General features: G+C 36.0%; 1 protein-coding gene across 2 annotated transcripts in view; it reads right to left on the reverse strand.

Annotated features, from left to right (window-relative positions):
- The window catches only part of Sema5c (Semaphorin 5c), a 108,556-nt gene that overhangs the window by 78,304 nt on the left and 7,883 nt on the right, over positions 1 to 22,369 (reverse strand). The window contains exon 1 of one of the 2 annotated variants that reach the window (XM_018453654.1): positions 14,651 to 14,699. The exons of the other annotated variant lie outside the window; for it this stretch is intronic. The gene's annotated coding sequence lies outside the window, so the exon portion shown is untranslated. Of the gene's footprint in view, positions 1 to 14,650; positions 14,700 to 22,369 lie in introns of those variants that run through there. 2 annotated transcript variants of the gene reach the window in all.

Consider the following 22,369-nt stretch of genomic DNA (forward strand, 5'->3'; position numbering starts at 1 on the left):
ATAGATCTGTTCTGTTTCTTTCGATCGAAAATGTTTGATACTTCAAGAATTGCGCGAACGATTTCAAGTAACATAAAATAATATATAACATCCGGCAAAAGTAGGTATACAAATTGTAATATCAACTTCTGCGCACTTGTGTATGTCTATAGATATGTTTGCGCATGTCCAGCGACAAGATAAATCCAAGAGGATAAATTAGCATACAAGTTTCCAAAGACGGATATTAGAAAAATAAGAAATCTCATGATCCGGCTGCAGGAATTAGCTTCGATAAAAAAATGCAACGGTTACATCGTGTATAAATGCGCTACCCGTTAAACCCCTGAGGTTAACGTAAGCAGCTTTATCATTTATCTCTAATTTGCTTCGACAATTTGTATGAGCGACGTCTGTCAATGACGGAGAAATCACAATTATATACAGCGTACCAATTATAGCCAACGGAAGGCAATCGATCCGACGATCAGATTAATTGGCGAAGCGTAAAATTTACGTGATAAAATTCAACCTCACGCTAATTATAAGCGCCGACGTTAGAAAAAAGAGACAAAAAAAAGAGAGAAAAAAAATCGCAATTGCAACTGTACCGTACAATGTGAAACGCATTAAATGGAGACATAGACCATCGAGAGCTGAGTGTCGACAGAGACGAAAGCTCGCAATCGTTCATGAGGGACAGTCGATCTCGCGGTGCGAGTGTTAAGTGCGATTGCATTAATGACGTGCGCGCGCGTTAACGGACGCATTTTTTCTTTTTTTTTCGCGGCATCCGTTTGCACCGCCGGTTTCCCAAGTGAGCAGCAAATCGATGGCCGGTTTGCTGTTTCTCAAGAGAGAAGGAGAGAGAGCTTGGTTCTCCCGAACGAATTCTTCTCCGCGTGACAGCCGCGACATAATAATTACACCGCTCAACCTCGAGAGGATCCGTCGTTAGAGACGCTCGTAATTCTCGCTCCCGTGACAGACAATTTGGCGGTCGGGATATATTAACGCTACCAATACCATCACGCGTACTCGTTCGATCGCGACGGGAGTTACGAACTTCCGCCACCTGCGTTAATTTGCAGGCAGCCACGATGTTGGTACGCGACGTTCCGGATGCTTTAATCTTAATTTTAATGAAAAAGTACTCAATTCAGAAATTCTCCTTTAATTAAAATATTAACGAATCTTGATCGATTCAAGAAATTATAGGGTTTCACGAAGGTTACGTCCCTTCCGTTAACGTTCGCTGTAATATAAGATGCAGTAAGCGAGTCGATGCCGCGATTATGTGGGTGTCCGATGTCGCGCGACTCCACTCGTGATGTGGGCACATCACATCGGCACGAAACGCTTTATCGTAATACACTCGAGAGGTGCTTTCGCAAGAGTGATGAACGACGGAGAAGAATAAAGCGACGAGCTCTCGAGACGGTGGGTGGCACTGTCCACGACACCGCGAAACGAGTCGGTTTTCGCAATGACGAAAGAACTCCCGCGCAAAAAGTTGCGCGTGCAGTACGGATGCGTCTTCAGTGAATAAAGCCAGAAACGCAGAAAAACGCAGTAAGCCGTAAGCGAATTGGTCAATCACAATAGAAAATGTATGCCAATAATCTTTCTCTATTGTCATTGGCCAATTTGCTTATTGCAAATCTTATTTTTTATATGTAAATTACATTTTTGTACAGGATGTTCTATGGAGAAATGTTGAAACTAATCAGCCGTTATTTTCAAATGTATTCATTTATTGAAAAAACAAAAATTGCGTTAAAAAGAGAGGAAAATATACAATTTTTAATGAGTATAAATAAAATTTATTTATAATAGATAAGATAAAATTTATTTAACAAAATGTTTGTATAAGTTCATTTTATTGATGAAAAATGCTAATAATCATGGCCAATAATATATGGGCTTAGAGCTGCCACACTTTTTGTAACAGTAACCTTAACACGTACCATAAGAATTAGCCAATTACAGTCAAGAATTGTCAAAAATTTTCAACTATGATTGGCTAACTCTTACGATACGTCTTATGATTATTGTTACGGAAGATGTGTGCGGGCCTCTTTAAGGCCGCCGTTTTTCAGAAGCGGGCTCTCATCGGTGAAAAATACTGGTGTGTATGCGAAGAGAATACAGAAACAGACAAAGGAGTGGGAAAGAGGTGTACAGGTTCCGAGAAAGGATGCGAGGTGGTAGGGTAAGTTTACACGCGAGACACACGCGAACACTCGCCCACGCGCGTCTGCGAATTACGAAGAGATAGATGTAATACCGTGCCGATAGTTCACGCAAATCGCACCGAGATTGCAGCGGAAAGAAAGGGAAAAGATATGGGGATCTCGCGATAGTAACTTTTCACTTGGAGAGATAATTCCGCGTGTATTTTACGTGACAGGAAATGATTCATAAAACAAAGCAAAAATCGCCGTAACGAATTAAGATTTCTAAATGATTGTAACGATTTTATGATACATGGTTTAAAAGGATAAATCCGTTCGTAGTACCGACCGCTTTCACTCGCTGCGAAATCAATCTGTCAAAATGCGAACGCACATTAATGTCAAAACTGCACGAATCGGAATTCATCGTGCGGCGTGGCGGTACGATTTTACTCAGCGTGTGTGTTACTCGTTACCGATCCGAGTATTCGTATCAACGAGCAAATTACTACGAAGGGAATAAATCATCGATATTTCTCGTGATATAATAAATTGTTGGCAAAAACAGAGAATTTTCAAATGGTTGTTTCAAATCGTGCACGGAAAGAATAATTTTGCTAATCCATCTAACTCTGTCTAATCTATCTAAAAATTAACTAGATACAAAGCTATTTAGGACTATATATGAAAATAATTATCGTAAAAATCGCGAGCAATGTTGCAAAAAGTTATAACATTCTAGAAATCAGTTTGAGTGTCCTATACATTTATTTTGATGGTCCAACAAAATATTTTCAAATCTGTATCTAATTAAATTTTCAGATACTTCAACAAAACCGTCCGTGTCGAGGAGACGTTGCAATGAGAGTTCGTTACAATACGGAGAAAGAAGACCTGCGAGTGGCAGAAAGAATAATGAATGAAGAACAATTGATATGAACCGGTAGTAGCTCCTCGTGCCGACCGGAAGTCTTTACAGGGATGCAACGGACAGAGAACATCTCATCACACGTGACCAGAAAGAATTCCGCAAGAAAAAAAAAGATGAGATCCAGCGTTCGATACTACGTGATGAGACGTATTTTTTTAAAGTCGAATATTTCAGATTAAAATTAACAAGATTACATTACAAATTGATTCTTTATCAATCGAATTTCTATAATATTTTCTTTTTAGCTAAATACATTCCAAAAAGAAAATAATTTTTATTGAACACAAAAAAAAATCAGGGTTAAATAAATGTATAAGAAACGATTTGTCAACAATATTGAAAATTAATTGCGTTACACTGTGTGAATATGTGTGTGACGGTCGCACAAGAGTCGTCATGTTTAATATCTCAAGGAAACTGGTTGTTAAGAGGAAATACAAGCAATTTCATAGTTTCATAGTTACACGTGAACACGGACTCAAGCGTAAGCGATCCACCGTAACTGTTACTTGGGCACGATCGGGCTTAAAGCTTAGAGCTTAGGGAGGATGGAAACAAGACAACAACAGCTCGTACGGAATTAAAAGGGCCCTGTGCGCTATGCTTATTACGTAATTGAATGAACGCCGAGATAAGGATGAAAATTATCCACCGTCTTTTCTTGAGTCACATGCACGTACGAGTGGTGAGAGAAACCCGAGAATCGTGGACGCCGTTAGCTTATCGGAATTATTTTTCATATATCTATACGTGACAGTGGACTTCTATTCTACGAATAAAAGTAATTGGACAGAAACCAAGCATACAACATTATCATAAATAATCCGAAAATTACCACAGAAATATAATTTCGTATAATTCGATGACACGCCGCATTCATCCTGCTCTTATCGAAAGTAATTATAGGAGGTTCATTACTGAATCATTTCATTACGGTCAAAATAGAATCCGTGGGTATCATTTGAAGTAAACGGGAGATTAATTACAGTAAAAGCTCCATACACCAAAGGCGCAAAAAGATTAAACAAAATGAGTCGCTGGACGAGTTGGTATATACATTGCATATTACGACCACCAGCCAGCGCGTTAACCACCGAACAAAGGGCCGACTATAAACCAGGCACGGCTATAAACCAGGCCTGCCAAGCAGGGCAAGAACGCGCCAAATTCGCGACCGTCTGAAATAACATATGGACAAAAAGAAGAAGAATGAAAGTTCACGCGCCGTTATGGCAAAAGACGAGTGAAAAGGATAACTTTAGATTAACGAAATAGGTCAATTCGCCCAGCATGAAAAGCTTTTGTTTTATTTTTCTTTCTCTTATTTTTCTAATTTTCATTTTAATATTCATTGAAAGAAAGCATCTCAAATAAAAAGAAGTTAAGATACACAAAAGTTATGTTTTTAATTAACCCTTCATTATTTGCGTAGGTTGTTCAGAATCTCCTGCTAATTGAATGCTGAATGAATATATACATTACTATATTTAGCGCAAATTGTTTCATAATTAAATATTTTTTTACATTTATCTTTATACTATACATAAAGAATGTATAGAATATTATCAATCTTTATTTATTTGTAAATCAAAAAGAAAAATAAAAATTGAGATATATTTGGATGTGTCAGAAATATTCCAACATACAAACGAGTAATTACATTAAAAAAACCACACGAGTAGCGTAGGGTTAAACAATAATAATAAATGTTTTTAAAGTAATAGCAATAATTCGTATATCAAAACGTGATTGTATTAGCGTGTCTAATTATGTTCTTTTTACGTCTAGCGTACGTCTGTCCAATATTCCGATTGGAAGATAGCGTTGAAATGGGTCTGATTATAAAATTCCATCGTCAACTTCTCAAAGTTGTCGGATGATAAATAGGAATGGCACGCCGTCAATTCACCAAGTAATTTGTCATTAATCAGTAGCTAGATGACAAGCCGGTACGAAAGCAAGACGACGTTTTCTCATCACAACTTTCGAAAACGCGTAGATATAATGATACGCTCGTAGGTCGCGGCAAGCTCATGATTAATCGCGTTCTCTGTATCCTCAGCTTCGATCTATACGCAGCACGTTGTGCATACACACACACATAATTAGGTAAACCGATAATTGGCAACAAGGCCAAGGAGGGCAACCGACCTTGATCGCGCGCGAACGTTTCACCCGTTCGTCCGAGCGATTTCTCGCCGTTTTATTCGCGGGCCGAATTGTTAACTCTACACCCCGTGGGCATAATATTTTGACTGGGCCCCGTAGGCGTGTAAGATTGTGTCAGGCTGTAATCACGCGTTCGATTAATTCCAGCGTCGACGCGAGGGGCGATGGAACCGCGCGAATTTGCGAGTACGTGCGCCAAGTATATGCATAACGTGACCACTACGAACGATTGAGTAAATAAGACCTTTCTTTAGAAGATTAATAAACTCTCTAAAAGAAACGTACAATGTATTTCGAATTATAATATCATTAAAATAATTTCTTCTCCATAAATAAAAACTTTCAAATTTTCGACTATATAAATAATTTTTTAGCACATTATACAATATAAAGTCATAAACGTTGAAATATCATGCTATAGGTATAGAAAATAGTCAGGTATGAAAAAAAAGAACAGAAAGAAAGAAATGTTATTTTTTATATTTTCGATACTTCGACTCTGTATGATTAAACGTATCTCATAATCGACAATTTAACTCTAGATTAAGGAGAAGATATAAATCATAAAATTGAAGATGAATGTTGTGTCGATCGCGGTATTCTGAAGATATGAATTGTAATACCCAGGAGGGATTTATACTCCGAAGAAGTTCACGCGTCGGCGCTCATTGCCACATTCGCGGAGGGCAGAATTTATTCTTGGCATACCGCACAAAAGTATCTATAAATATCAGGAGAAGGGACGACGTTGGCATATCCCTGAAATCGTCTTTTTTCTTGCATCTTTTAGCGCGAACCCTCATTCCAGGTATCCTGAAAACGTATTTATTTTTCAACTCTACGAGAGCGACGTGTCAAGATGTCGCGATACCGAAATTTTCGAGTGATTTTTCAACATCCAACTAGAAAAGATTCTCCGTTTGGTAAGAAGCTTATAAAACCTTTTCTTTTAAATGAAATGGTCGTGTCTAGACATGTTACTTGTCACGTTTGGCTAAAAAATATTTAAAAATAAGATGGAAGATAAGAGATATCGAAGATAAAATACCCAAACAACAACACAAAGTCTAAAATCAAGACAGATATGGCGTCTTTAAGATATCTTTTAGATAGTTTTTGCAAAAAAATGTCTTCAAGACATCTTTTAGATGTCTTTCATGTCCCAATTTTGATCTTTGTATTGTCTGGGTGTGAGAAGATATAAATATCAACCGATCCGATATCATCAAAGTGTCCGAATATTTTTGACAACTTTCCAAGACAAAATTTTTTGGCTTTAACCGCGTCACCGTTAAAAAGATGTATAATAATTTATGTTTAAATTAATGAATATGAATAAAAAAATAAACTTCGAATTATCCTACTTAATTATTCTACTCCACACTGAAAGAAAAGATTGGCTGTTGCAGCAAATTAGATGGTAAAATATAGCATTTTCCAATCTTTTCTTTCAATGTGTACGGATCAGTCGTTCCTGCGGAAAACCGTAATAAAAATCCGTTCATCACAACGTTCTCTTTGAAGGTAGAGCTACAGTTTATGATTTCCGCATCTTCGATATACTGCTGTATAGCGCTTTATCATCCGTTTCCTTTGGCGTTCATTTCTCCCTATCTATATCTTCGGCCGCATTCAATTCACGCGGATAGATCGGCATCGAACGATGCGAACGCAATGGCGAATAAATTTATCCATTCAGTTGTCCCGGTAGACTAGCTCGACTTACTTCTCTCCCGTCTTCGACATAGAGTCATCGCGATCTTCGAACGCTCTCGCGGTTACAGCTCGCTACGGAATGAAACCTGTAGCTAGATATACGCATCACGCGTAGAACGGCATAGGCTGCGTTGTAGCGTCATAAATCTCTACGATTGTGTCCAGCTGTTCTTTATATTTAAGTTACCTCCGTCGAGAGATGTCCACTCTTAAATCTCCCGCGTAAATCCCTTGGTACCTCGTCGTGCGTCGGCCGGTTCCACCCGCGGATAAGTCGACAGATAATCAATCCTCGCTGCTGCGCAGCTGATTAAACTTCGCTGGAAACTTACCGTGCGTTATATTGAACACGCTTGACGACGGCATGTAATTGATTCACGATCGCGACTGCACAATATTAGCCGTGACGTAAGTTATAGGGGAGGTATACGAACCAATCTCGCGTACCCCTGAAAGAACGATGTCTGATGGACTTCGGATAATTCGCGAATCGCTATTAAGAACCTGTTTGTCTTGCCGTGGCCACCTTTTTTCGATTATGATTTGTGCTGCCTGTACAATCGATTGTAATATGTGTTACACAACATCATAACATATATTTAAACTGATATTTTACAATTGATTTCAAATTGAAATCTGTATTTTATATATATATATATATACTATATCTGAAGCTTTATTAAAATTAATTATATAATTTATATAATAAATACATAAGAAGAAATGAATAATCATGTTTATTTTCTTTTTCACCCTTAAATGCGTACATATCATATTTTTTTCTAACGCTTTTCTAATGCTCTTTTCATTGTCTGTAACTTTTTTTAATTAAAGAAACATACATTTGCTATGTTCCTTAAGCTTTAAACAAAAAGCACAGACAATACATTGTAAAAAGTAATATGTTTTATTCTTGTCCCTATATTTCAAACATTTAAGGATGTTTTAGTTTTAAACTTTTTCAATAGACAAAACACTACGTATTTGGATTTAAAACACTATGCATTTTAAATCCAAACACGTAGTGTTTTGTCTGTTGAAAAAGTTTAACCTTCTACCCGTATTCGGTCTTTTTTGACCCGAGCGTTTTTAAAAAGTTCTTGTGGTATTACAGTATTGTCAACAAAAAGTTTTGAACATGGTCAATGATATACGATATGAACACGGGTAGAAGGTTAAAACTAAAACATCGTTAAGTGTTTAACATATGGAGACAAGAATAAAAACATTTTAATATCTTAAAATTAAATACTTTTTTTTTCAGTGTAGGAACAGGGAATAACAGATATCACTCTATCAGAAACCGTATATTCTAGTATACACTGTTTCTGATAGATTGAAATCTCTCTCTCTCTCTCTCCTATTGCCTGTGCTTATCATTATGTTTAAGGCTTTAACGTCTGGCGTTTCGATTTAAAAAAATTTTTTTACAATATGTTCGATTTTATAAAAATTCTAAGCAATCAAATTAGGATACGCCATATATCATAGTGTGTTGTTCTCGTAATATGATGTTTAAGGGTTAAATAAATCAAATTTTTTTCTATCCACAATTACATGAACGTCATATGATTGGAGTGGTCCGTTTAGCCAAGTTGGCTAATTTCCAATCGATTTTTCCTTGGCAAAAATAGCGATAGGAAAAATACATTTCTTATATATTTTTAATATGACATTCAACTTGTTTACCAAGCTCCGCTTGTACACATTTTAATAAATAGATTCCTCGGTCTCTCTCTCTCTCCCTTCTAGTGCTCTCCTCACGGGGTGTGGCAGTCGCGATTGCGCCCAGCTCGGCGAACGCTTCGTTTGCGTTAACTTCGACGCGATTTATCTTACCCATGGCGAGTAGGCTGGAAATACGGCGAGAGAGCCACGTTGTACGGTGTGCGTGCGCCGTGGTCGGCGTACACGTGCACGCGCTGGAGCGTGTGCGGGGAAGTTTTATGGGAGCGGGTCGCCAAACATGGTAACATGCCCGCGACTCACCTCTCGCAGAGGCAGAGTCTCCCTTTGGCTCGTTCTTGAGAGAAACACGTATCTATACGACCATGGGCCAGGGGACGACATCGACGAAGCTTCCGTGGTTGTTAAAACACATCCTGTTAAACGGTAGTACAGTCACTAGTATGGATTCTCAAGCCCTTTGCCTTGACAACTCGAATTCGTTAAAATGATTTCATTAAAATAATAATTAATCGTATGCATTAAGCATACGGTAAATTAATAAATGATTCACAGAGTACATCCTCTGTATTTAATCTGAGTCTTTTTTTACACAAACGAAAGGACTCTGCACTAATTATATAGAAAATTGGATTCTAGTGAAATGAGCTCATTTGCATGTGTTATAGTCTTGTAGCTTACAATGTAATAAAAAAGAAGATGTAATAGACACAAGGCTTAAAGTGAATAGTTTTTGAGCTATGGTGTATCAAAAATTAATAGTTTTTTAGCTGTAGTGTTTGTGTAAAATTTATGCAGAGTATCTTCCATACACCACAGCTAAAGAAGAACTATCCATTATCGAGCCTTCTGCTACATTTTTAGTTTACCATCATGAGTTACAACATATGTGAAAATGAACTCATTTTACCGGAATTCAATTTTCCATGTACTTAGAAGGAATGTTTTCATTTTCTTTCAATATCATTTTTGTTCAAATTTCAATTTTTATTAAATAAATGTTTTAACACGTTTGAATTAAAGAAATTAATATAATAGACATGTTCAAAAATAAATTTTTTTGAAAGTAAAAACACCTGGGCTGGATAAAAAGATACCAAACGAAAAAAGAAAAAATATTGCAGACGGAGGGTTAAGATAGATTTGATATTATTATTATTATTATTAACGTATCTGTGTCAATAACTGTTGGCATGACAAGTTCTTACATTAGAGGCTCGAATGATGTTAAAGTTAGATAATGATGTTCGAGTTTTTCAAGAGGATTAAGCATGCCAGAAAAGTTTCGGAAGATATTCCGGAAACCTCTGTGGCATACAAATAACGTTCGTAATTTGTCCCGAGTAAACAAGTGGGAAGAAAAACTTGTCTCTCGAACTTCAGCTTTCAGCATAAGCGTAGAAAAATTTTTTTTGCGAAAAAACACGACAAGAAAAATTTTCTTTGCGAAAAAACAGGGCAAGATGACAAAATTAGTAAACTATCAATATTACATAGCAATTTATAGATGCTTTGCAAAAGGAGATGAAAATTATATTATAGTTCGGGAAGCGAGAGCGCGTTAAAGAAGGACGGAATAAGAAATACTCGTCGATGAAAACGGATCAGGAAGATAAAAAATACAGCGAGGCTTGCTCCGCTTCTCCGATTCTTCGAATTGGTTTCGCGTCTTTGTTCCACGCATTTCGCGTTCATAATTACTGTTATTAATTTGCGTGCGGCTTAGGAGTAAAGCGCGTGTAATTGCGGATGGCCAACGATGGCGCGCAATTTACAGCCGCAGGCCACAAACATCGTGGATATTAAAATAACTCCGTCGGTGGTTTTGCATGAGAAATCATCGTCGAGACCGTCGGCCGTTGAAAGATGCGCGATGTGTTCGCGGGTCCGGCCGAAGTTTTGCGTTGGAATGCGATAAAAACGTCGGAATGTTCGACGGATGGGAAAAACAGGTGGTTGGCGGATCGCTCGTTTGTTCTCCCCTTTCTTTCTTCCGTGATAACAGGGCTATCACTCGACTTGACCTCCGCCTCGGGAATCTCGCGGCGACGATTGCAACATTGAGCGCGGGGTCGAAGTTTTGATCTCGAATAAAACACGCGCGAACTACTAACGAGGAGGATCAACGGCCAGAGGATAGCAAGATACAACTTTTGCGTGTAGTTGGAACTTTGGCATATGATAATATCGATGTTTCATGGAAGGAGACGAACTAGAGATGACTAGTGGTTACGGGAAGTGGTGCAATTTCTCATCCAACCCAGCGAGTTAACTTACGCTACATCCATATGGATAGTATACCATATAGATCGATATACATAGGTGCACATATGAAAGCTTGATATATATACCTATTATATGTATACGACTTCAAGAAGTTTCTTCCGAGTTATACATTATGAAATATAGAAGTGTACCTTCTGCAATTTATGAGCGCAGTAAGTTATTATACGTCGTCGTGTTGCAATTTAGTGATGCTACACTGAGAGAAAGGATTTTGTTAATTTAACAAGCCACCAGTACCTTTAACAAGTGATCAGTAAATATGTGACAACAAAATTAATTTGTTGTGATTGCTACTAGTCTGCTATACCAACCAATTATTAATAATAGAAACAAACTATATAGAACTTAACCTATCTTTTGGATAGACTTTAGGATCGTTTATCATAGAAATCATAGATGATCGTGGGATTTTAAGTCGTAGGAAACTGACCAATCACAGTCAAATATAGGGAGAATACTTGACTAGAATTTCTTACGATTTGAGACCCTATGACCATCTACGACTTCTATGTATAAGCCTTTTATTTGCTAGCGATACTATTGATTATATGTTACATTGACGAATGAGAAATAATTAATTTGCAATAGTAACTAATCGATCGTTTTCTTAACAAACACATTTGTTTTCTCTTGATTTGTTTCTATAACAAAATCATTTCTCTCAATGTACATTCTGATTGAATGTTATGAAATTTTGAAATGTTTATACAACTCGTAAAGCATGGTTATATTGCAGCAAAAATGTTCCTCTGCACGAAAATAAAGGAATAAGTTTTGATATTATAATATAAAAATTTTTATAAATATATCAACATTAAAATTAAAAACAATAAACGACATTAAACATGTGAATACACAAAATAACAAGGTCTCTCTAAATTGGATTTTAGTGCTTAAATAATATTTTAGTGCAAATTTATATAGTTCCAGTTTTGTAAACTGCACGCTGAAATAATTTTCAGTCTTGAAACGCAATCTTAAACTGAAACCGGGATAGTAATATCATAAATTAAATTGACAAGCAACTTAATGATATTGATGCTAATAAATATTTTAAAAAACTATAAATAATTAAAATTAAAAAATTTAAAGCTTCACTTAATACTGACTTTACGATTTACGATCCTTAATCATTAAAACGCAATGTCATTCCTAACTCCAGTACCCAATAATATATTCTTCATTCTAAGATGTATATCAAAATTAGAGCAAGTTAAAATGAGTTGTACTTGATGGTATCAGTTTTGCCAATCTTTGACTCGTAAAAAAGGGATAACCATTTAGACCTTAGTCGCGCATCGTGCTAATTCAACACGCGTTTCGCCCACGCCGGATTTCGCCGACCACCACATATTCGATCTGATATGATTACTTCTTCGCGTGTAAACGTCCCGCCGATATCGAGCGACAGCGAGCGGACTCTTCTACAAGAGCGCAGCCAATATAAAAAAAGCGACTCCTGATTTATAGTGGTAATAACTCGGGTGCACGAGTCACGGGTGAGGCGGACATCTGTTTGGATCCTATCTCTAAATTCTCGACTCGGGCGATCTCAGTGGCAACCGCGGTAATGAGCACACAAGTGTTATACATGCGAATGAAACAGACCGAGAAATGGACTTCAGAAGGATATGCGGTCCTTTTGCTCACAGAAGCGGTGACTAAATTGTGGTGTGTATTGATTAAACGAAACATTATGTTGAATAATAACTAGAAAATGAAAACTACGTGAATTTTGTTAGACGACAAATAAATGAAATCATGAGATACTTAATTTAAATAAGTTATTTTTACAAAAAGTTAATCAGGAGACAGGAAAAGCTTTTTTTAAATACTTTTAACGTTGAAAGGAAACAGTCGCAGAAATAAAAACCACTAAAAAATAGTTTTTCATCCTCTTTCAACAAGATTTTACGATGTTGCACAGTAAATGTATGTCATGTTGTTTAGCATTCCTGAACAACTAAATCATTTGCGTTGTACTAGAAAAGTATTCGTTATCTCCCCTTTTGTGAATTCCGATTCTCCCTCGCGAATCCTCCTTCCAATTCTCTTTCTCTCGACTGGATTGTTCAATTTACTGTGGTCTTCTTGGCCAGCGAGACGCGAGTGATTCACTCGCGTGCGAGCAATCTTATATCGAAGAAGAATCATAGACGAGCGGTGTACGCCTGCCGCCGTTATATCGCCGTAAATAAATTACAGTCTCTCAGTTAACGCCGTGTACCCCGACATATGGTCGAGATTGTTGCGCTAATTAATAACATCGTGCGTTCGCGAGATTGTGCGTGCGCACGGCTTCCTTCTTGTATGTTTTCCGTGGCCTGCTATCATTGCAGTTGAAACTCAACCTGCTCGTATGCAGCTTCAGCAAAAAGGCAATTCGCCGAGTTACTTGCCGGAACATCGCGAAATTATATTAAACTCCTTTTCTCGTATTTTCTCTAGTATTATTTCTTTTTGTTTCTATTAAACCAAATGAGTTAAAGTAGATTGGCCTATTTACTAACTACAAAATATCATTTCAAACTGTTATAAGTCACGACGGAGTGTATAATATATAAAAGGGAGATAATGATAATAAAACTCTTTCGATTATTATATTACCGAGCTTTCCCCATGTGTTTACGGATCAAGTTCTATTCTACGAAATAATGAGCGAATACGTAACATGCAATCAATTAACGCTGAACGCTGTAATGATATGCTTGTTTGAAGTGGAGGTGGATTATCAAAACACCGGATATGCGTCCAAACACAGCTTATTTTACCATCGTTTATTGTACAGAGTGCATACAGATTGCTTTACGATAAACATGAAACGAGCACTTAACAGCTTTACGCGAGTACTGTGACGTGTATAGGATTTCGTGGCGTTGAAAAGTCACGAAAGTACTTCACGAGAGTTGATAAATTCAACCGCAACACACGAATTCCTGAGAGAGCGCCAAAAATAGTAACAACCGATGAATATTTTGACAGAGGATGTCAAACAGTTTAAATAGAAGTCATCTTTATGAAATAATAAACGTCACCAATATATTAACTAAAATGAATAAAACTAAGAAAAATTAAATATATATAAGATAAACATCCCGATGACTGAACTAAGAAAGTATATATGACAAATTCTATATTATTATTGATTATTAATTAGTAGCATTACACAACGAAAAAAAATTAATATCCACATGAAACTTTGTTCTGTCAGTGACTGAAAAATGTTATCATTATAAATCTAAAAAAAAAAAAAAAACACGTGTAAGAGAAATTGTACACTGATATTTCACACCATATCAATTGAACTCGTAACTGTAAATTTCTAATAAAATTAATTTTTTAAATTTAATTTTAAGTTTTTGACACACTACAGATAAAAATACGATAAATATAATATGGTATTTTTTAAAGTTCGAAAATGTACACACTATGTCTTACTCGAGATAGTAAGAAGATGAGTAAAAATATAACTGTGTTTGCGAAACTTGAAATATACAATTTTTTTGGCCACAATTTGCAATTAAATTTATATGTTTTTATTACTTATTTTGACATAAAACATTTAACGTTTTTTTGCCATTTTCTCTCTCTTGCTGTTATTGACAAATATCTCAATAATTACAAATATATTGTTGATTTTTCAATCACTGGACACATTCAGTTATTAGGATATTTTCATGCCATATTGATCTCATTTTTTGAAACTCACCTAGCTCTGTCCAAACGATTCAAACGAAGTGTTTCGCGAACAACTGTCGTGCACATAGTAAACACATTGCGAACGTATCGATATCAGTAGGTACTCAAAACATTTAAAAATACATACGGTGGCAATCGTACCATATCGATAACGTTAATCCAACCGATTTTTATAATGGTTGAATTTATGGAGGACATCCATCGCCTCTGCGTGCAGCACATCATGTGCGCGTGCAAATATTCCCGATATATGCACACACATATTGTACGTGCAGCGAGTGACCGAACATATGTATGCGCGTAACAGTACATATGCAAGGCCGACCTGACTGAAGAGCGCGAAATCCAGATAACAAAAGTGGCGTCGCGCGGTCTCGCACGTACGTCACGGATCGGCGCGAATCATTGCGCGCCTTCCGACAATACGCTGTGCAAGACTTGGTAGAGAGTACAACGGAGAGCGTACTCATCGCAAAAAGTCATCTCCTCACAGTCGCGGTGAAGAGCGGAAAATGACGCGTTCGCGTGTAAAAACATCGGTGAACGGATGGGAAAGTTTACGGTAAATCGTGATGATATTTCAAGCCGATACAAAGGGCGTGGAGAATTGTTAACATATAAACACACGTGTATTGACAAATTATATCGTTCCTTATTTCAAAACACTGACACAACTAAAAAAATTGAGTTTCTCAGAATAAAGAAAAAATCATTTTTCAACTTGAAAGAAAATTATTGATTAATCAAATATTAACAAGAAGAAAATATTCTTAACACGATCAAATGTCATTTTTGTTTCATAACCCTTAAAAACCACCTTTTTCCACCATTTTTTTTAAGTCAGAGAGCGATATATATTTCGAAAAGTTGGAATAATTAAATAATAGAAAATGAGGAAAAGAACTTTTATATATATGGTATATATATATAATATATATACTTTTTAAATTTATCTTTCTATTTATTCAAAATAAAATAGTGAAATTTCGTGCCTCAAATTAATAATATAACAATAGCAGCAAAATAGCAATGGTGTGATCGATATGACGGCCTCAATTCATGTTACGTTTCTGGATGTATATTGAAGAATTGAAATAAATAATAGTCTTCCGCAAAAAACAGTGCTCGTTGCGAGCGAATATTTGATACATTGCAAAATGGCAAAATAATTGTGAGTCGTATGATTCGTCGGCTGAGTCGGCTGAAAATGATCAATGGATAAATGACAAGAGGTCAGCGATATGTAATTTCAGCGCAAAGCAAAATAACGATATAAAGTGCAACATAAGAGTATTATTTTTGCTTATTATTATGCTTAAATACGACATCACTATTAAATTCGCGATACTCTTCTTCTTATCAATAATTATTCTTCTTACTAATAATTTATCAGTACCTGTTACATGAACCACGCAATCTCTAATTCTTTAGTCCGTTATCGGATACTCTACGATAGCAACAAATCGATAAGATCGAATTTTTTCGAGGCCGATCGTTTACCTAACTATAAGATAATATAGTTCTATAAGATAATATAGTTCTTGTTCAAGAGTAATGCGAAGTTTGTATTAAATTCTCCATAAAATTTAAAGCAAAATTATTGATTAAAATTTTTTCTACTTTATACATATATTATATATATAAAAATTACATACAATCTTTAACATAATAAATATTTTCATACATACGATATTTGTGCGCAAATATCTTATCTAGAAGAAAATATATATTTATATATAATATAATGTCATCTGTTTAATGAATAGATCTCTTGTAAGAGTTGAACACTTACAGAAATCTAATATTAGCCAATTTAATATTGAAAGACAGTAATTAATTACTTACTTTAAATATTAAAAGCACTGTTGTTTAATACTTTTAGTACTTCAAATAAGTAATTAATTACTGTCTTTCAGTAAATTAACCAGCATTAAATTGAACAATATTATATTTTTATAAGGGAAGTATACAAAATTTTAAAGTTTCCTCTTTAGGAGTCGAACAAAACTTTTTGTTTTCTCATGTCTCGCCGTGTATAACTTCGCAAAAGTCGTTACCTAATCGCTTAAGCTGTTACGCAGTCTCGGCAAGAGGCGTTAAACGTTTCATTTGTCTGGTACACGGGAAGGAAAAATAACATTGCAAAAGGTACAAGCCATTTCCTACGCTCATTGCCGGCTTATACGTTAGCGGTTCGGTCAGCATAAAGGGCGTATTCATGCGATCGTTCCCCTGTAAAGCGTAATAAGCTAACCACTGTTTCCCGAGTGCCGAGACCGTGGATCGTTCAGCTGGGAGAAACCGAATGCGAACAAATTAGGATCTCGCCTGCGTTTCCTGTCAGCGAGCTCACATTAGGCGTAACGCGGTACTGCAGGAGATAAGCCGATGTATGTAACGTGGAAGAGACTTGATTCGCTGGATCAAGTCGGAGCCGGAACCTGTTCGAGTCGACGAGCTAATGGGATAATTGACATGGCGATGTAACTGTAACGTAATGCAAGCTTCGAGCTGAAAGGCTGAGAACAGAATCTACCGTGACAAATATATAAACGTGCAATTATTTTAAAAGAAAAACAATTTTTGCCTTAAGTGCTCGTTTTAAGATCTATAAACGTCGATAAATCAACTTATTGCGTTAAATTCGAGTACGCGGATGGCTTATCATCGGAATCGGAACATCCTTATCGTAATGCCTTTATCTTAGGTAACTAAGAATATCTGTGAAAAATATTTTCTGTTTGCATAGTCGCATTAAAAGTATTGTACACAAGACGTAAGGTGTTTCTCAATACTTGCGTTCGTCACTACTGCGGTCGCGTGAATGCTTAGAAAATAAACGGCGTATAATTAATCAATGTGGTGTCAATGCTGTGAGAATCATTATTGTTAGATTATGTTAACGATTTTGTCGCGACCGGGAGAGGCCAGTGCGAAAAGTACACCGAGATTGCATCGAGCTCGCATAGGCATAGCTACGCCAAGGTGGCTGCCTTGCCGTAGGCGAGAAAGTATCCCGACTACATATAGTATGCATGCATCGAGGCTGCATGTAGTGCACGCACGCTATAAGGATGTAGTGAGAGCTCCATGTTCTATATATATATATATATATATACACATACGAGCTGCGTATTTTTAATCTTTGCCCCTTTAACCCCTTCACTCTAAGACATTACGGAGCCATTAAATCTTTTCACTTGATTTACTATTTAGTTCTTCAAAAATAACACGTACTTTCACTGACTTGGCTGAGGCACGTCAATCGTTTTAACCTTACGATAAAGAAAATTGATTGTTAGTAATGTTAGAGAGTAAATAAAAAGTTAATCGGCGTTCCCACAGAACTTTTAGAATGTCAGAATGAAGTATGACAAAATATTCGCGCGAATAAAATTAAAATTTTTAAAATAAATTGAACGTTAAAATGTTAACTTCTAATATTAAAAAAATTATTTTAGCTTTCATTTGTTTAAAGTTGTGTTATGGAAATTGCGAAAAATAAATATAAAACTCAGCAAATATAGATATAACTGCTATGTAAATATACACATTTGATATGTATAGATGTCACATGTATGTTGTATGACAATGTTATATTCGATTGGCTGGGAATATAAAAATAAACTAAGAATAAAATGATTACGTATTACGTGCCATTTGTATGACAAAGATCAAATAATAAAGACTTAAATTTAATTAAAGTACAGATATAAATTATGCACGTTTATTTTCATGGCACGGAGCGTAAAATGCTCTGTTTTAACCCTGCATTTATTGCTCGCATAATTCTCGCACATATAATTATAGTATAATTGCAATAACGACAGAATAACATAATAGAATATTACACGATGCGTGTAATGGAGCGTCGCATTCAGAATTACGCGCATCGATGATGTCTGATGGATTTTCACACGCAAAGCTCTATGTTTAGTTGTTACAGCCCCGCAGATACATTAATGATAAAGCAATAGTGAATATGATAATCTGTAATACGAGCGAGCTATAGACTTTCATGCAGTTCTGTCGTGCATAAACGTCTAATGTCATCTGCAACGAGCAATATATCTTCGCCTTGAATCAAGCGGAGAAGTCGATACAGCGGATGAGCGAGCGCGTGCGAACGCGAATCTAAACCCTCCAATTTATGGACTGAACGCCAAAGAACCTGGGATGAACCTGAAGACATACGTGCCTTGCACACTTAGATTTTCTCCTATAAACTCCATTACGCGATGTTGCCGGCAACCGTTTATCGAGCAATAACGCTTGTGCCGCAAGTCGACGATGGCTCAACTTCTATACGTGCATACGAATGCCGCGGAATGTACATTTTTCACAAGTGCGATAAAAGCGCGAATAAACGACATTATCCACGTGCAGAAGAAATCTGTGTTTTATTTTATTGTTATTTGTTAAGAGTAAAAAACTAAACTTAAACTAACTGTAATATTATTAATTATTATATGTTTAATTTCCATTTTTGTTTACTGTACAACAAAAACTGGTAGCGATTTTTCTTCCGCATTCTACATTCGCGCTAAGAATTCGTATCATAAAGGCTATTTGTAAACTGTTATGTAAATTGTTCTTAACTGTTCATATTTTAAGTTGCGAATTTTACTTAATATATATTTATTCTTAAAGTATTTTTTTTTTATTTCACGATAAACCTACCTACTATTTTCTAAGTAATTCTGTGTTTGATCTGCTTGGCAAGCATATATGTTCATCTCCGATCGATTCGAGAGAAGCGTCTCCGAGAGAAGCTCTTGTCGTCGATAACACTGTGGGATTATACCCATATAGCGACCCGCATGTACACAAGTGCATCAGTGTACGTGCAGCAGAGGTAGTAGGCCAGCACCATATACGGATCCTTCGTACCGTGGACCGCAAAGAGGAGAGGCTGCTCTGGCCATTGCTCAGGCCAAAAGAGAGAAACGCGAGGACCGGTACAGGTTCACGTTTGCCGCGTTCGGTCGTGTGACGTTCGTGATGTCCTATATGTGAACGACTTCAATCTATAAGGAGCAACCTTCTTCGAAAATCAGAAATTAGGATACTTTCGAAACCTTTTAATTTCTTCAGTGAACAGCATACCACTTGTAACAAACAGAATAATTCCTATAGTATGTTATTACCACATTAATAATCTGTATTGAAAATATTATACGGAAAATATAAATAAAAAGAACATAAATATGATATAAATACATATAATATAAATATAATATAAAACATAAATATTAATAATTCAGAGAAGCAATTAATCAGAACATATTAACTTATCTCATTAACTAAGAAGAGTGTTAAAAAAACAACGTTATCGATTTAATAGCAGTCGAAGATAGCAAGTGTTGAGTTAGTTTGGGGTTATAAGTGATTATATCTTATATTACTATATATAGATATCACATACTATTGATCGCATTCAATTAATATACCAATCGAAAACGTCAAGTGTAACGAGAATTAACCGATACGGCATTGTATAATTCCAAATTGGTGAGATAAGAACGGGACCAGAAAATGAGAGAAATCGTGGAGGAAATACTTTATATAAGAAGGAAGACTTCTCATTTCATTTCTCTCCTCGTTGCCGGCGCGTGCGTGGAACTCTGCCAGATGCAAACCACGTGTACCCCGTTTACCGGTCTCCTCATCTTCTTCGTGTCTTTCCTTTTCTTCCTCTGTGGTCTACACGTTCGACCTTCGAAAATTTAAATCACAGACTCCCCCTCGCGCGTGTATACACGCGTACCCGAAGCGTTGGGCACGCTTGAGGGTGTGGGTGAACCCGAAAACTGGTTTGTGACCCTTCTTCACGCCTCACAAATCGAAAGAAGCGAGCCGGAATCGGGACGTCATTATGAACGTTCTGTCGGAGCGAATGATAACGAGCAAAGTTTCATAACCTACGATAAGATATCGTGAAAGATATTATTCCGAAAGGATCTCGATAATAATTATCAATACGTTTTATAAAAAATTCTTCTTCGAAAAATGTATTATATCGGATTTAAATATAACTCTTGACATAAATATACAATGTCTCACGCAAATTAACAAACGGATTTGATGTAACGAAAGCTATATATTTTATTTTTTTTAATGAAATGCTGCGTGGATTCTAATTCTAGTTGAAAATCATTAGTACACATTGTAAGGTCCAGTTTTTCATTTTTTGGTTAATTTGTGATTTAGACTTAATCTGATAATAAAAATTGTGTTCTTCCAGTTATGATTAATCACTAAATTGATGGTTTTGTAATGGTAATTTAAAAAATTATTTTTTTTTATTACAAAACCATCAGTTTAATGATTAACCATAGTTAGAAAAATACAATTTTTATATTATTATCAATTTAAATCTAATAACCACAGTTAAATAGAAAATAAAAAACAAGATTTAAGACATTATATCAATTCCGTTAGAAATCGGACGAAATTAACGTGACACAATTCTAAGTGTTCATTATCCGCGTTTTATTAACACGTGTATCAATTTCTTGTGTAGAAACTGATATATGTGTATTAACACGTGTATCAATTTCTATGAGAAACTGATATATGGTATGTGTGGTCCGTTAGATTTACAAAACTTAAGACATCGTGATTTAAAACATTTAGCATCGAGTGTGAGATAGATCTAAAAGGATCTAAATTCGTATGAGTAATCGGAGCCGCGATAGACCAGCGTTTCTGCAAAGAGTTTCGAGTTCCGTATGGCTTATACGAGAAGCGATTTACGAGCGTTCGGAGGGAAGCGTGACCGAACAACGATTTCGTCGCACATAAACATGCTGCGAGTGACGTTCAGGCTCGAAAATCCGATAATAGATTCCGCTACGCGCTCGCGTGCGTGGAAAACTTCGTTCCGGCGAAAAATAGCGTTTCTCGCGATAATCTCAGACTGCGGTCCAGGCGCGTCGTTGCCCGTTAGACCGACATAACGCAGCGTTCACAACATCCATCTTTTCCTCGAGAAGACTGCAGGATGCACTCGTCTCGCAAACGATAAGCATGGTATTTTCGGTCCTACCTCAGACACAACTGGCGCCAGCAATGTTATTGAAAGCCACCGCTCAGTGCGTTTCTAAGAATTTACAATACAACGCAGCAAAATTATTTTAGAGAATACTTCTTGTTAATAAGATCTAAACGCTTTCAACTTCTGCAAAGATCGAAAATAAAAAAAAGATTTTTTTAGAGAAATCGAATGCTGATCTTTTACTTATGGTTAGTGCCGTTTACAGACAACTTTGTTAGACGAGGGGATATTTTTCCATTTATTATTGTTACAAAATTTCAAACAGAATATTATTGCAGCCTTTTCAAACATCCTCAGGGATATTTGAGAGAATGGTTTTTTTCTGATATTGAAATGCTTTTACCATATGTCTGGATGACTAAAGCATTACATTGCAAGAACTTAAAGAATTCGAAATTGATTTAGTCATCCAGACATTTTAACATAAATTAAACATAATCGACTTTTTAATATAAATTTATGGAATCCATAAATTTAAACAAATTTCGTTAGAAAACTGAAATCTAATTTTTATTACTAATATATATTTCTTGTATTTAAATTTCTTTTAGATAGTACATCAAGAAAAATATTAAGTTTTAGAATATAATCAAGAAAAATATCAAAAAATTTCTCTAAATTCTTTAGAATGAAATTCACTCCAAAGAATTTAGAGAGCTTGTTACCTATTTC

The sequence above is a fragment of the Mycetomoellerius zeteki genome, unplaced genomic scaffold, assembly GCF_001594055.1.
Source record: "Mycetomoellerius zeteki isolate Tzet28-1 unplaced genomic scaffold, Tzet1.0 scaffold4, whole genome shotgun sequence".
Classification (NCBI taxonomy): domain Eukaryota; kingdom Metazoa; phylum Arthropoda; class Insecta; order Hymenoptera; family Formicidae; genus Mycetomoellerius; species Mycetomoellerius zeteki.